Source organism: Hyposmocoma kahamanoa, unplaced genomic scaffold (assembly GCF_003589595.1).
Source record: "Hyposmocoma kahamanoa isolate Upper Pololo Valley unplaced genomic scaffold, ASM358959v1 76, whole genome shotgun sequence".
Classification (NCBI taxonomy): Eukaryota; Metazoa; Arthropoda; class Insecta; order Lepidoptera; family Cosmopterigidae; genus Hyposmocoma; species Hyposmocoma kahamanoa.
Genome location: NW_020653900.1, coordinates 8,014,736 through 8,027,208, shown reverse-complemented (window position 1 = coordinate 8,027,208; position 12,473 = coordinate 8,014,736).

The window sequence follows — 12,473 nt, the reverse complement described above, 5'->3', positions numbered from 1 at the left end:
GTTGCGAGCTTACAAGCAGCTAGAGATTTCAGTCGATAAATATTCTATCGACTATCCACTGAATGTTGTTTAAGCATGCAATAAATAGTTGAATTTGTTTCATTTGAATCATCGTCGGCTCATTATTCTTCGAACTGCTGGGTACAAGGCAAAATAGGTTCTTTTGAATTATACATTTTTGCAAGTATTACTTATATACACAACATTTGGAACTATTTCTATGTATAAAGAGGAGATATATTTTAAAGTTTTTCATTTCTATTCAATAAAGATAATCAAATCCACATGTTCTTGTTAAAATGTATGTATGAATAAATATTTATTTTGATACACGAATAAGAATGAAGAAGACAATAACACAATTAGAACATCGTAACATTCACAATTCAGGCATTTTTGGCATTCTTTCACATTCTAATATAAGAAATAAAACAGTCGACAGCAAATACATGACTATTTAAAATTTTATAAAAACTGGCAACCCTACAAATGTCATTTTACTCCATCTTCAAATAAGACCGATTATAAATCCCTCTAAACGGTGATAACTCTGTGCGGTAACGAAAGAAAGCGTTAGCGTAAATAGTAAATACCTGTCTGAAGAGGATTGCAGGCTTTAACTTACTACCAGACACAGATCTAAAAAGTATCAGATATTACAAACAGAACCTAAAAACATTTTTAGCCGACTTCAAAAAAGGAGGAGGTTATACGTTTTATGTATGTTTTCAGATATCTCTGTCAATTGTAGGCCGATTTTAAAAATTCTTTTTTGTTTGAAAAGGTGCACTCTCGTGGTGGTCCCATTGTCACCAACTCAAAATCTGATGAGGGCATCTCATGAAAATCGAAGGAAATCCTCAAATTTTATAGGCATGTCCGTGTATTCACCAATTTCTCCATCAATTGTGGACCGATTTTGAAAATTCTTTTTTTTTCAAAGGGTATAATACTATTGAGGTGATCCCTGATGCTGGTCCGGATTCGTTTCGGCTATCACAAATTACTAATTATTTTCTGCAAATAAAAGTCGACTTTTCACTTGACATAATACAAGTAATCAACAAATCACTGTCACCATGACAAACAGAAAAGAAAATACAAAATGTACAAAGGAGTCCGTAACAGTCCCATTGTCACCAAGAAGTCAGAATCTGATGAGCGGTTCCAAGGAAATAGAAAAAAATTCAGTGAAAAAGTTACAATTATGATAAAATTATTATATTTTGTAAAAAGTCGTGGAACAACAAGTTGTTGTGGATATGTTAGTAATATACTCCTGGTAGGTTGTTAGTATTATACAAATAACCCTGTATGGTGCGCAGTGTGGTCGTTCATACGCATATTTATATTTAATTACCAATTCAAGTATTTGTGACAACGCCATTGTAAACTATTTTTATTTATACAATAATGTGTCTATAAAATATTTACTTACGTTTGTAAGTTTAATACAAAATTAATTAAAAAACTACTACTACTCCTTACATACAGGTTGAATTTTAATTAGTGACAATAATAACGTTTTCTTTACAGCTCTATAACCAATTTATTACAAATGCAAGATGTATGCAACAAATGCAAGTACCACACTGTCCATAGAACATATTACAAGTAACAAATTTGCAGTCACTATATTAAAAGCAATCTTGTATGTATTTAAAGTTTTTATAGTTACGTTCGCCTCGATACGGTCAATCGCAAACTGCAATTTATTTTAGTATAGTAAGAAAGCAGGAGATTTAAATTTAGATTAGGCAGCTAACAGATTGACTGCATGTTTGCAGTTAATCTGAGAACTCAACTGCATGAAGGTAATAACGACTTCACGCATTAACTGCATGAAGTGATCTCGACTGCATGAAGTTGGTTACGACTTCACGTATTAACTGCAAACATGCAGTCAATCTGTTAGCAGCCTTAGAGGTTTGACATTTTCTCCTTATAAGAATTTATAATGCTAAAGAATTTATAATTCTAATAAGACAGCTCCTTATATGAACTTAGTTGTGACACCAATACACGCCGTTTATGCAGAGGTCTATGAGTATCGACAAAATTGACAGCTGTAGAATCAAGTAACAGGACGAACAAGTCATGTGCCTATGCATAGCAGTTGTAGTGCCACTCAAAGATTTAAATCGTTAAGATTTGAGGGGCGCTCACACTGTGCCCGTTACCCTGAGACACAAGTCCCATGTGCCTGTAATTATACCAGCACCCAATGGGAACACAATAATGCTTACAAGCTTTACGAGTAACGGCATAATTCCTATTTTTAATGTATATTTTAAATAAAATTCATTGTGCGTTTGCCCACATCGAAGCTTTAACACAAAGTATGTATTAATGATACTAGGTCAAATAAATATGGCTAACTATTATAAATCACATTTTAAATGTTAAATATCACATACATAAAAATTTGAGAACATTTATTTAGATGTTAAATAAAATTTAATCAAATTAAATTAATGTATATAAATATTTAAATGAATAAATGTTGCACATTTGAAATCTAATTTTACAAATCTAACATAGGGCAATAATTTATTGTACCTACTGGTATAAAAACTAAATACATACATTTAAATTTTAAATTTGTGCAACAAAATCATAGAAATTAACTGTTATTTTAGATGTGCTATTAGTGGAATGCCGTTTATTAAACATTACTTATTGCATATAACTATGGTATAATTATATTACCTTTAAAACCAAGTCTTATGATAAATCGTAATGTGTGAACACCAAACCCTAGTTTATATAATCACTGGTACCTTTGTACTTACCTGTGTACCTTATTAGTGTCCAGAGCGGCACAAATATTATTGTATACGGGCTGGGGGATATCCTGTAGATGGCGTGGCTTCTATTGTACCTATAAACATTTCTTGCCCTAAACTAATTTTAAGATTAATTTACAGTTTAAAAAAATGTGACAAGTTCAACCCGACCGCAATACATGTAGTTCTATCAAAAGTTTTTCTGTATTAGTACGCTGACAAAAACAATTCATATTTCAAATAAGTCAAAATTATGAAAAAAATAACTAAAACACACTCGAGTAATGTTTTTGTTTTCGTAACGGTAGCAAGCGGACGAGGGCGGGATGACGCTAGATGAAGTGGGAGGGGAATCGAAAATGCAGATATTTCGATCAGTAGGGCTAGCACGACCGTGTCTTACTAGCCCATCGAGTATATAACCAGAAATAGAGGCGAAATATACATTATACCATACATTCCTGGCAACTTATCAGTGATACTCGTACATCACTTATAAATATCAACTCTCGTTTGCACTGAAATATAGACAGCGCCAACAACTGACCTGTGTGTACGTCTCCGTATATTCCAAATATCTGGTTATATACTCGGATGTACTAACCCTACAAGTTGCACTTCCTGTTTTCAGAAAACGGATAAATAGGTTATGGTCCTTAGGTTATGGCATTAGTACTGCAATCGTGATCCGTACAGGGGACAGTAGTGGTCTTACTTTAGCTGCGTTATATCGAAAGTCAGTATATCTAAGTGTTAAATAACATAAAATGTAGAGAATGTAGTAATGCGATATCGACTTTACGACTCCGATAAACATAACTTACCAGTAACAATATTTTTAACCAATAAAGTCGGGACTGCCGACTGTGGGTGTAGTATGCTGTTACATGTTAGTATAGCCGGCAATATGTTAAAAATTAACTGGTCGAGCTATTCTTTATTACATTTGACGGAAATGCAATAGGAAATTGCAAGCAAAGACTCCACGTGTGGACAGATTGGATTCGGACGCCGTTATTACATAATTATTTAACATATATATCTCACATATTTATTTTATTATATACAAAAAACTACACAGAGCCAATGTTTGCATGAAAGCACCCTCTAGCGACGTTTAACATTATATTATAATTATATGTATTTAGTATTATTTAACATACATTATTTCTTATCATATTTTTCTTTTATAATTTTTATTAGAAGGTATTTTGTGATATTTATTGAATATCATGATGTTTTAATACCGTGATTTATATATATTCTCAACCGACTGAAAAAGAGGAGGAGGTTCTCATTTCGACTGCATTATTTTGTGTGTTATGCGATATGTTTGAGAACCGATTTTGATGATTATTTTTTTATTGTTAAGAGGGTACCTCAGCAGTGGTCCCATTTAAATTTGAAGAAAATATTCCATCTCTTACGGTGGCAAACTAGGGGATGAATCCGGTTTCGCGCCCGATTTCAATAAAACTTTACAAATAGATGTAGGTAATTCCGCGAACTTTTAAGGTCGGTTTTTAGTACTCTATACTGAGATTATTTGTAAACATACTGTACAAGTTTATTATTATTGATACAAGGATCGAACACTACAAAAAATCCATCGATCTGCTTGAACCCGAACCAGTGTCTGTTGCCATGCCGGGGCCACTGTTTTTAACCAACTGAGCTACAGATCGAGTCCGTAGACCTTACTAATTTCTTTACGAGTTTGTTACAAATCTTTATATTGCGTTTGAATGTTTTTTTTTCCTAGCAGTATTTTGAGGTTAGAGTTTGCTAATCGGCTCCGTAACAGGGGGTCTACTCTCATTCTCGTTCGACATTTCGTCCGAAACAATGTCAAATAAGTAATCTCGATCAAATTGAAAGAAGCACGATGCGTTTTTCCACTATGAATGAACTACAGACTTTAGTTTCGATCGCGACTAGAACTAAGAATGTATGACAACGAGATAGGATAGTTTCGAACGGTCTTGTTAACAGTTTCGAACGTGCCCGTGTTTTCGTTAACGAACTTATGTAATACGAGATTAGTTCCATAGTTTATCCATAGTGGGGAAACGGCCGTAACTACGGATTTTGTGCTTCGAGAGTAGGGTACCCCGATACACTAGATCTTTCGTAGCACCGTTTCCGATGTCGAGACAACAGGTGAGTTGACTTTCCATATAACGTACATATCACCTATAGTAAGTACTTCTTTCGCGTCACAGCCTTTCGCGTGTCATATAAAGTATCTATCTATAATATTTTTAAACCAATGACATTACATAAGGATTGGAATGTTTTACAAAATCATCGCCGCTACTTTTAAAACTGTTTAATATATAAATTACTTACTTAGTAAAAATGTTATTTCCCTTAGCAGGTTCCGCAGATGATTGTCGCCGGTTATTTACTTACTACGGTATAACTTAATTCCCCTCTCGAAATTTCGGAGCGGCTTGAAGTTCCAACGTCACAGATAAACATAAATGTATATTGGGAGAATAAGAAAACCATATCGTGGTAAAAAAATAATTATTAATAACCACAAACATTTTAAAATGTAGTTTGCGTAGACGTTCTTTAAATGCGTTATTACTAGGAAAGCATTATGAAAATAAATTACTTTTATAATTATGTGTATGCGACTTATCGAGTAACAAAACGTTTAGCAAATGTATTTCAAGTTATTGTCTATTACAGGGTGTTTCAGATTGGTGCGTTACATTTTTAGTTTTTTCATGAATATGACCTTTGCGAAAACCTTTAGCTTTTTATGCCAAATTTGATACTGTGACATTAAAATGTAACGGTACCTAAAACTAAGTGAATTAAAACATGTTAATTGGAATAAAATGTCGAAACATATACAATTTATATGGAAATTTATTTATATCGCTTGTGTCTTCCACTGAAAACTTTTAAATATTATGTAAGTAAACATCTCGAAAATTTTTATATCAGCGATCGGTGTATGTGGTAGCAATTCAAAACCACAGTGAATTGGTCGATTTCCTATGAATTATTTGACAATAAAATATTCATAGTTGCCGGCTAATGTCTCGTGGCAGTAACAAAAATTGCCTATTTGCGAGCGGTTAGAATAGGCGACTTTTAGCAGCGATGCAAATGCGATACAAATACGCGATGCAGTCGCTAATCGTCTACCTTTACACACGCGCGATCGATTTTAAGCAGCGATGCAAACTCGATGCAAGCGCGCGATTGCATCGACGCAAACGCTCGATTGCATCGATGGAATCGCGTTTTGGCATCGCTGCTAAAAGTCGCCGCGTGTAACCACTCTAAAACTTCAATTTGCCTTTTATGAAACACCCTGTATACTAGTAAATGTTGAATGTAGCACTTTAGTCTATGTCTACAATACTCTTTAGATTAGTTTCAATTATTTCTGTATATCTAGTCATTTATTTACATCTGTATTGTGATTGGTGTTTTAAAAGACTCTTTGAAAAAGATGGTATTTTATTTTTTACACCCTATAATAATATTTACAAAGATTTACTTTGCATATTTATGCAACAATAAAGCATATTTATGTAAATAAAAAAAACTAACTATGCTACCCTTCACCTACACGTTAGGAGGTGATACTTACATCACGACTGTCACCGCCATCACCAACTGACAAAACAACATCATTATCAAGAGTATCCCCTACTTTATTCTTCACATTCCCCTCTTCCCCACAACACGCAATACAACAAATTTTACAACACGCAAACAAAATTAGTAATGGGCAGCAGAGTAGAATAAAATAACGCCATATTTTGAAATCACCGCCGTCCAATAGGTCCGATTCAATCTGTATTGATTCAGGTTCGAATATTTGTGAATGGTATGGTGGTGGTTCCTCATTTCCTGACATGACATCTTTGTAACTTGGTGGCGGAGCTGATGGTATCGGGTCTTCAGGTTCGTAAACCATTTTTGAAAATGCAAAAGAAAATCGTGCATTTACTTTCTGATTAATAACGGTAAAATAAGAAAGCTTGGCTTTTAAGGTCTCTTATTCCATCTACGTGGAGATTTGGGAAGAGTTAATTTTTAACAGCCTTATTCCGAGTTTCACTTATTGTAAATCCAAGACACTCCAAGTTAACTCGATTTTCTTTAGTTTTTATAGAGATAAGAAACGTATGTTTTCGATCAACGTGTCTTTTACACTGAAATGGTCAAATTGGATCTTTTCCTTGCAATGTCGTTCGTCGTATTGACGGGTTCATTAACTTCCTTCGAGGTAAACTTCTTTGCGAGATTCTTTGCGTAACTATAGTTTTCCTCTTTGTGCTTAAAGTTCACGCTGTGTACTTTATATGTAGCAAACAAAGAAAAAAACGAACGTGGCGAAGATAGATAGTGCAAGAAGGTAATCCAACGTAGAAGGCACGCAGCATATTCTGCAATACAAGAAATTTTGCGTGAATACCTAGGTTTTACTATATACTTACTAAATAGCAAAATTTTCTAAACAATGAAATCTTTTACGAAAAATAACTACGGTGAACGCGTCAAGCTGACAAAATAAACCATTATTAAACGTTTTTAAGTTTCTTAATTTATGATTACCATTTACATATAAAAAAGTATAAAAATATAAAAAGCCGGATATAAGTTACAAAGCACACTTAAACTACATACTCATTAATTTCTTAGGTATTCGCAATTGGAAATAAAACTCATCTATTTCGGATCTATCGCATATTTCTTTGAAAAACAAGCCAACTTTTCGGGCTCTTTACACGTCACTTGGTCACGGTTGACTGGGGTTGTAATGGTAATGTAAACTACCCTATTTTTAACTATATATTTTGTAACAAAATTTATTTTATTGTATAGCGTGAAACATCATGCCGTTTTGTAAATATTATAATAATGAATAACAATTCATTATTATATTATTTGTGAAAATACCTCACACATTTAGATCCAAAAAAACAGTTTAAGCATCTTTTATTCAAAATAATAAGTCAAACTGAGAAATAGATCATCAATAACTCTATATAAATCTATAGGCTCACGTGGCTCACAATAAGCATTTATTAGGTACATTAGGGATATTCGTTGAACATCGATATATCGAATCCATTCGATGTTTATCGTACCATAATATGTCGGATTGATTCGATGTTTTGACAAGAAGAAATTCTATTCGATGCATCGATATTTTTGAATAAAAACATTGAATCATAGAAAACACTATAACTCTGTGTTTCAATTTGATATTATAAGTCATTTAGTGTTTGTTTTAATTGTATTTATAATCCTAGCTTATTTCATTCGTCTGTGAATGAATAATTGAATATGTAAGTATTCAGCTTATTTGTCTATTTTAAACAGTATACCTAATTATTCTTGCGTAAAAACATTTCTATTAATTTGCAATATTTTTTGGAATACCACTTTTTTCACTTCCTGTCTTCTCTTGACCAGTACTACTAAACTAACATAAAAGTATCATAAAATTAAGCACGTCACTACAGCAGTGACAGCACCACTCTATTGCTATATTCACTGTTAAGGTAAGAAAAACAAAAAAGTATTCGTTGTTGAAAAAACATCGATGTTTTTAAGCGATGCATCGAAAATCATCGATGCAAGGTTTCGATGTTTTACATCGAATGAAGATATCGATGTATTTTCTAAGTGGACACCCCTAGGTACAGAATATTCAATTTACAATCGAAAACGTGCTGGCAAAACGATTGCACGCGTCATATTTTTCCTCAACTCGGGTTTTGGCGTCGAGCCGCGACGCGAGCCGAAGGAGGGGTTCCTCCTCCTTCCCAGGTGGAGCCACTATGCGCGGAACGGCAAGACGGAAGATTTCCCGCGTTATACCATTATTATTATTTATATTTACCTATTGATAACCGTTTGAAATGAAAAAGTATAAATGTACCATAAATATAAAAAAGCGGATTTACCTGAATGGACGGATTTATATGGATGACTAGGGGTCGTTTGGCGCGGTATCTCGGTTTCACTCTAGCCGCGGAACCACAAATTAGAAAATATAGTAGCAGAACTCATGCAAGTATGCAATAGGATACCGCGCGGTATTTCTGGCTACCCATAGCAGTAGCGAATGTCGCTTGTATTTGAATAGGTCTTATTATTCTATATTATTTAATGATAAAATTACTGTTTATTAATTTTTTTAAACAATATTCTTGTAGGTACTTTGGCGATCGCGATTAGTCACAAATACTTCCAGAGCCACTGCCTAATTTATGTTGTGATACTTTGCCGTTACCGTATCTATCTGCATCCATTTACGTATGCATGAGTCAACGCGTTAATGAATAAATACATCAAGAGAGTTAATTAAGTATTATTAATACAATGATATCACGTTAATGTTGAAATATTATACACAAAAGTACGAACTTCAGACTGGGCTTTGGGGAAAATACGTAGCATGTTTTAATTAAAATGTGTATATTTTGGAAATGAAACTATTTTTTATCTAAATCGCGTCGCATAATATTTTTTTAAAACCCATCTGTCAGGTGTGACCTTGAGGTGTGTAAAGGGCCCAAAATGTTGATATGGTTTGAAAAAAAAATGTATGCGATCGACGTACATCTTAGGGTCGTATTCTAGAACTCTATTCAATGCTCAAGTCAGGATTGCACTGGCAACACAAGCACTGGAAATACGACCCTAATGGCAGGGACTTGAGTATGATATCAAGTGCTTTAAACCATACTCAAATCCTAACTTGAGCATTGAGTAGAGTTCTAGAATACGACACTAGGGTCGTATTCTAGAACTCTACTCAATACTCAAGTCAGGACTGGAGTATTGCAGTGAGCACTGAAAATCATACTCAAGTCCTTGCCATTAGGGTCGTATTTCCAGTGCTTGAAATCATACTCAAGTCTGCTCAAATCCTGATATGATAATGATACATTGAGTAGAGTTCTGGAATACGACCCTAAGACTATTCCTTTATTTTTTTCCGTCCTCTGAGATGTACGTCAAGAGCACGTCAAGCTTGACACTTAAGACTTATTAAATCCAACTCTATGCCGCTTATGATAAGAACGGTCCAAAGTACAAACTGTCAAGCTTGACGTGCTCTTCACTGTACGTAGTTCCGAAAAATTGTTTCATTTCCAATGTGTCGCAATAGCGACAGCCCAAGGCTCAATTTACATTAGAGCAAAGAGCCCGCAATTTGTTTCTGTATTGTTAGCTCTTTCCTTTTTTACATAATAATGATAATGATTTATTTCAGACTTTTTTGGCCATCCACGGTTTTATTTTGGTTTTATGGTTTTATTTGTCCATACATAGAATACAACGCCATCTATTCAACGTTAAGTGAAATAAAGGTTTGCTTATCTGCTATTGAAATGCTACGTGAATAGATAGGCTGATTATGGGCTGATTGCTCGAAGTATAATATCATTGGCTCGAGGCATTGAAACGTTGTGAAATTATGCCGCTAGACGACTCAAACACGTTTTGTTGTCGGTCATCCTCATTTTCTAAGTCCGTTTGACTTGTCATGAACATACCATTAATATTTTCACGGTTCCTCACCTTGACATTGGCGAAATCATCGATTACTTCGATGGGGCCATAGCATTTAAAAGAAGAAGAACATTTTCACGTATTATGTGTACTCTATTAAACTCACACTCAGACGCACTCTATTAAAATGAAAGATGACGTACCGACGTACGTAGTGTAGGTAGTGTAGTGACAAAAATAGAGAAGGGTATGTAGAGTGATTTGGGCACATAAAACAGACAAATGAAAGCATTTAGAATATCGCACTGCTATTGAACTTGACGATAGATTGTGGTGCACCTAGCTCTTTTATCCAACAAGAAAAATGTTACTATCAATATTAACAACTGCAGTAATTTTTAGTATAGTAGGTACTTACTTATTATGTAGATTTTTTGTAAGAATTAATAAAACTGATTTGTTATACAAACTTAGTTCAACTGTTTTTGTTTCATCTACCATTTTCCTCGCTACAGTGAGGTGAAAATTTCTGTGTTTCGGTCGGCAGCGAAGTTGTTTTGGTCTCGTGCCTTGAAACCCTCGCTACGCTCAGGTTTCTATTTTTGAATCATTCATTCTTAGAATTTTTCAATATTTCAATACAAGCACTCGCGTCAAACAACAACTTTGCAGCCTTGCATAACAAATAACTATTTATTTATTTACGTGCGCTTCGCAGGGAAGCTGAAGCTGGGATTAACTTCCGACAAAAATCGTGAATATAAATGAGACACAATCGTGGGAGCCTCATTCGTTAATAATAACCTTGTACGTTGACGTCTTGTGTCACTATCTACGAGGCACACTAGTCTGCCAGATTTGCAACATTAGAAATGAATTTTTTAAAGTGTATTGTGTTTATTTATATTAATTTCATCATGTAGAAGTAGAATTTTAATATGCTACCTATTTAAGTGTAACTTCACAAAATCAAAAAAAGATAGGTACTTTTTGAGGAAATCAAAATGGCTCAAATTTCCAGTTTGGAAATGCAAGAAACAGACCCAGAAACACCTAAACAAATTGTATCAAATCAACCTTTTAAAGAAGACAGTTTAAAACAGGATAAAGAAGACAGTTTAAAACAGGAAAATTTCAGTTTATTACACAGTAAGACTCAGAATGCTGAAGAGGTAAACGAAAAATGTTGTGCGTTTTGTCACTCAGGTACTCTTTTTTGCTTTATTTGTGAGTGCTGTGTGAATTGTTTATCGTGCACTGTCCAAATTTTAGCTTGCTGCGCGGCAATATCAAATTGACAACAAGAATTAAGTACCTATATATAAAATATTCATATTCATTTATCGTGTTTGTCGTCGAATAACGCTCTAATACTCAATAATTTTATTTCTGTCCTTATTTTAAGTACATGCGTACTCAACAATTAATGCGGAGAGCATTGACCTTGAGGAGAGCATAAATAGAATAATAGAATAGATGTTACAATCGTTCTAAGTATGTACATTATGAGTTCGGTAGGGCATGACAATAATTAAGAGATAAAGTATGTTATATTACATAAGAATGAATGATAAATTTAAGTATATTTTTAAAGTATATAAGTTACGTTTTAGTGTTCTTCATAAATAAAATCGATAAATGAAATACTGCTTATTTTGTTATATATGCAATAGGAATGAAGTTAATTTAATATTTCATTAATTTACATATAAGGAATATGATTATAATAACATTTATTGTAATTATTAATAAAATAAGTTGGCAATTGCTACAACGCACTAGAACTGTCGATAGTTTGGTCCTACGAGTAATGGCGGCGGATGAAGGAATGTAGTGGTTTTTCGGGAAGAATATATTGTTTTAGTGTGTGTCTGCAGTTTTATTTAACCAGAAAAGTGTTCAAATTCAGAAGACGGGATGACTACACGCCATTATAACAACAATATTATTCATCTACGGTCATACGGTATTGTATAAGGAAAGGTAAAACCAAACGTCAAACAATAAATTTCATACAGCTGAGATCGTCATTTGTTCTCATTCACTAATTTATCCTTAAAATACTTTCACTAATTATTAAATAATAATAACGCACACACTCAACATAGCCCCGCACTAGGGAAACCCTGTGTCGCGGGTGCCATGGACACACACATAGACAACCACAAATTACACCCAAACTCACGAGAG